Source organism: Neoarius graeffei, chromosome 14 (assembly GCF_027579695.1).
Source record: "Neoarius graeffei isolate fNeoGra1 chromosome 14, fNeoGra1.pri, whole genome shotgun sequence".
NCBI lineage: Eukaryota > Metazoa > Chordata > Actinopteri > Siluriformes > Ariidae > Neoarius > Neoarius graeffei.
The window spans coordinates 1,533,322-1,540,402 of NC_083582.1; positions in this window are offsets into that span (position 1 = coordinate 1,533,322).

Below are 7,081 nucleotides of genomic sequence, written 5' to 3' on the forward strand. Positions count from 1 at the left end.
CCACACACTCACACACACACCCATAATCCAGACACTCACACATCCATCACCCACACACCCATAACCCACACGCCCATAACCCACACACACACACACACACACCCATAACCCTCACACCCATAACCCATAACCCTCACACCCATAACCCATCACCCACACACCCATAACCCACACACCCACACACCCATAAACCACACAGCCATAACCCACACAAGCACACACCCATCACCCACACACCCATAACCCACACACCCATAAGCCACACACACACCCATAACCCTCACACCCATAACCCATAACCCTCACACCCATAACCCTCACACCCATAACCAACAAATCCATAACCCTCACACCCATAACCCACACACCCATAATCCACACACGCATAATTCACACATCCATATCCCACACCCATAACCCTCACACCCATAACCCACACACCCATCACCCACACACCCATAACCCACACGCCCATAACCCACACACCCATAACCCACACGCCCATAACCCACACGCCCATAACCAATCACCCACACACTCACACACCCATCACCCACACACCCATTACCCACATGCCCATAACCCACACACTCACACACCCATCACCCACACACCCATCACCCACACACTCATAACCCACACACTCACACACCCATCACCCACACACCCATAACCCACACACCCATAACCCTCACACCCACACACCCATAACCCACACACCCATAACCCTCACACCCACACACCCATCACCCACACACCCATAACCCACACACTCACACACCCATCACCCACACACACACATCACCCACACAGCCATAACCCACACAAGCACACCCATCACCCACACACCCATCACCCACTCACCCATAACCCACACACTCACACCCATGACCCACACACCCATAACCCACACACTCACACACCCATCACCCACACACCCATAACAAACACACACTCATAACCCTCACACCCGTAACCCACACACGCATAATCCACACACCCAAATCCCACACCCATAACCCTCACACCCATAACCCACACACCCACACACCCATAACCCTCACACCCATAACCCACACACCCACAGACCCATCACCCACACACCCATAACCCACACACCCATAACCCACACACTCACACACCCATCACTCACACACCCATAACCCACACACTCATAACCCACACACTCACACACCCATAACCCACACACTCACACACCCATCACCCACACACCCATTACCCACATGCCCATAACCCAGACACTCACGCACCCATAACCCTCAGACTCATAACCCACACCCATAACCCTCACACCCATAACCCACACACCCATAATACACACACCCACACACCCATCACCCACACACCCATAACCCACATGCCGATAACCCACACACTCATAACCCATCACCCACACACTCACACACCCATCACCCACACACCCATAACCCACACGCCCATAACCCACACACACACACACCCATAACCCTCACACCCATATCCCATAAACCACACACCCATAACCCACACACCCACACACCCATAACCCACACACTCATAACTCATACCCATTACCCTCACACCCATAACCCTCACACCCATAACCCTCACACCCAAAACCCTGACACCCATCACCCACACACGCATAATCCACACACCCATATCCCACACCCATAACCATCACACCCATAACCCACACACCCACACACCCATAACCCTCACACCCATCACCCACACACCCACACACCCATAACCCTCACACCCATAACCCACACACCCACAGACCCATCACCCACACACCCATAACCCACACGCCCATAACCCACACACTCACACACCCATCACTCACACACCCATAACCCACACACTCATAACCCACACACTCACTCACCCATAACCCACACACTCACACACCCATCACCCACACACCCATAACCCACACGCCCAGAACCCACACACTCACACACCCATCACCCGCACAACCATAACCCACACACTCATAACCCACACAATCACACACCCATAACCAACACACTCACACACCCATCACCCTCACACCCATAACCCACACACTTATAACCTCTCACCCACACACCCATCACCCACACACCCATAACCCACACACTCACACACCCATCACCCACACACCCATAACCCACACACTCACAAACCCATCACCCACACACCCATAACACACACACTCACACACCCATAACCCACACACCCATAACCCATAACCCACACACTCATAACCCACACACCCATAACCCATAACCCACACATCCATAACCTACACACCCATCACCCTCACACCCATAACCCACACACCCACAGACCCATCACCCACACACCCATAACCCACACGCCCATAACCCACACACTCACACACCCATCACTCACACACCCATAACCCACACACTCATAACCCACACACTCACTCACCCATAACCCACACACTCACACACCCATCACCCACACACCCATAACCCACACGCCCAGAACCCACACACTCACACACCCATCACCCGCACACCCATTACCCACACACTCATAACCCACACAATCACACACCCATAACCCACACACTCACACACCCATCACCCTCACACCCATAACCCACACACTTATAACCCATCACCCACACACCCATCACCCACACACCCATAACCCACACACTCACACACCCATCACCCACACACCCATAACCCACACACTCACACACCCATCACCCACACACCCATAACCCACACACTCACACACCCATAACCCTCACACCCGTAACCCACACACTCACACACTCATAACTCTCACACCCATAACCCACACACTCACACACCCATAACCCTCACACCCATAACCCACACACTCACACACCCATCACCCACACACCCATAACCCACACACTCACACACCCATAACCCTCACACCCATAACCCACACACTCACACACCCATAACCCTCACACTCATAACCCACACCCATAACCCTCACACCCATAACCCTCACACCCATAAACCACACACCCATAACCCTCACCCCCATAATCCACACACCCATATCGCACACCCATAACCCTCACACCCATAACCCACACACCCACAACCCACACACTCATAACTCACACACTCACACACCCATCACCCACACACCCATAACCCACACACCCATAACCCTCACACCCACACACCCATCACCCACACACCCATAACCCACACACCCATAACCCTCACACCCACACACCCATCACCCACCCACTCATAACCCACACACTCACACACCCATCACCCACACACCCATCACCCACACACCCATAACCCACACGCCCATAACCCACACACTCATAACCCATCACCCACACACCCATCACCCACACACCCATAACCCACACGCCCATAACCCACACACTCATAACCCATCACCCACACACTCACACACCCATCACCCACACACCCATAACCCACACGCCCATAGCCCACACACTCACACACCCATCACCCACACACCCATAACCCACACACTCATAACCCACACACTCACACACCCATAACCCTCACACCCATAACCCACACACTCATAACCCATAACCCACACACCCATCACCCACACACCCATAACCCAAACACTCACACACCCATAACTCTCACACCCATAACCCACACACTCACACACCCATAACCCACACGCCCATAACCCACACACTCATAACCCATCACCCACACACCCATCACCCACACACCCACAACCCACACACTCACACACCCATAACCCACACGCCCATAACCCACACACTCATAACCCATCACCCACACACTCACACACCCATCACCCACACACCCATAACACACACGCCCATAACCCACACATTCACACACCCATCACCCACACACCCATAACCCAAACACTCATAACCCACACACTCACACACCCATAACCCTCACACCCATAACCCACACACTCATAACCCATAACCCTCACACCCATTACCCTCACACCCATAACCCAAACACTCACACACCCATAACTCTCACACCCATAACCCACACACTCACACACCCATAACCCACACGCCCATAACACACACACTCATAACCCATCACCCACACACCCATCACCCACACACCCATAACCGACACACTCACACACCCATCACCCACACACCCATAACCCACACACTCATAATCCATAACCCACACAACCACACACCCATAACCCACACACTCACACATCCATCACCCACACAGCCATAACCCACACAAGCAAACACCCTTCACCCACACACCCATAACCCACACACTCACACCCATGACCCACACACCCATAACCCACACAATCACACCCATCACCCACACACCCATAACCCACACACTCACACACCCATAACCCTCACATCCATAACCCACACACTCACACACCCATAACCCTCACACCCATATCCCACACACTCACACACCCATAACCCTCCCACCCATATCCCACACACTCTTAACCCACACACTCACACACCCATAACCGACACACTCACACACCCATAACCCTCACACGCATAACCCACACACTCACACACCCATCACCCACACACCCATAACCCACACACTCTTAACCCACACACTCACACACCCATAACCCACACACTCACACACCCATAACCCTCACACCCATAACCCATTACCCTCACACCCATAACCCATAACCCACACACCCATAACCCACACACCCATAACCCACACACTCACACACCCATAACCCTCACACCCATAACCCACACACTCACACACCCATAACCATCACACCCATAACCCACACACTCACACACCCATAACCCACACACTCATAACCCATACCCATAACCCTCACACCCATAACCCTCACACCCATAACCCACACATCCATAACCCTCACACCTATAACCCACACACCCATAACCCTCACACCCATAACCCACACACGCATAATCCACACACCCATATCCCACACCCAAAACCCTCAAACCCATAACCCAAACACCCACATACCCATCACCCACACACCCATAACCCACACACCCATAAACAACACACTCACACAACCATCACCCACACACCAATAACCCACACACTCTTAACCCACACACTCACACACCCATCACCCACACACCCATAACCCACACTCCCATAACCCACACACTCACACACCCATCACCCACACACCCATAACCCACACACTCTTAACCCACACACTCACACACCCATAACCCACACACTCACACACCCATAACCCTCACACCCATAATCCACACACCCACACACCCATCACCCACACACCCATAACCCACACCCATAACCCTCACACCCATAATCCACACACCCACACACCCATCACCCACACACCCATAACCCACACGCCCATAACCCACACACTCATGACGCTTCACCCACACACTCACACACCCATCACCCACACACCCATAACCCACACGCGCATAACCCACACACTCACTCACCCATAACCCTCACACCCATAACCCATAACCCTCACACCCATAACCCATGACCCACACAACCATAACCCACACACCCGCACACCCATAACCCACACACTAACACACCCATCACTCTCACACCCATAACCCACACACTCACACACCCATAACCATCACACTCATAACCCACACCCATCACCCTCACACCCATAACCCTCACATCCCTAACACACACATCCATAACCTCACACCCATAACCCACACACCCATAACCCTCACACCCATAACCCACACACGCATAATCCACCCACCCATATCCAACACCCATAACCATCACACCCATAACCCACACACCCGCACACCCATCACCCACACATCCATAACACACACGCCCATAACCCACACACTCATAACCCATCACCCACACACTCACACACCCATCACCCACACGCCCATAACCCACACACTCACACACCCATCACCCACACACCCATAACCCACACAATCATAACCCACACACTCACACACCCATAACCCACACACTCACACACCCATAACCCTCACACCCATTACCCAGACACTCATAACCCATAACCCACACACCCACACACCCATCACCCACACACTCACACACCCATCACCCACACACCCCTAACCCACACACTCACAAATCCATCACCCACACAGCCATCACCCACACACTCACACACCCATAACCCTCACACCCATAACCCACACACTCACAAACTCATAAATCTCACACCCATAAACCACACACTCACACACCCATAACCCTCACACCCATAACCCACACACTCACACACCCATCACCCACACACCCATAACCCACACACTCACACACCATAACCCTCACACCCATAACCCACACACTCACACACCCATAATCCTCACACCCATATCCCACACCCCTAACACTCACACCCATAACCCACACACCCATAACCCACACACTCACACACCCAGCACCAACACACCCATAACCCACACACCCATATCCCTCACACCCACACACCCATCACCCACACACCCATAACCCACATCCTCACACACCCATCACCCACACACCCATAACCCACACACTCACACATCCATCACCCACACAGCCATAACCCACACAAGCACACAACCATCACCCACTCACCCATAACCCACACACTCACACCCATGACCCACACACCCATAACCCACACACTCACACACCCATCACCCACACACCCATAACCCACACACTCACACACCCATAACACACACCCATAAGCCACACACTCACACAGCCATAACCCTCAGACCCATAACCCACACACTCACACACCCATAACCCTCACACCCATAACCCATAACCCACACACTCACACACCCATAATCCTCACACCCATAACCCACACACCCACACACCCATAACCCACACACTCACGCACCCATAACGCTCACACCCATAACCCAAATACTCACACACCCATAACCCTCAGACTCATAAGCCACACCCATAACCTTCACACCCATAACCCTCACACCCATAACCCTCACACCCATAATCCACACACCCACACACCCATCACCCACACACCCATAACCCACACACCGATAACCCACACACTCATA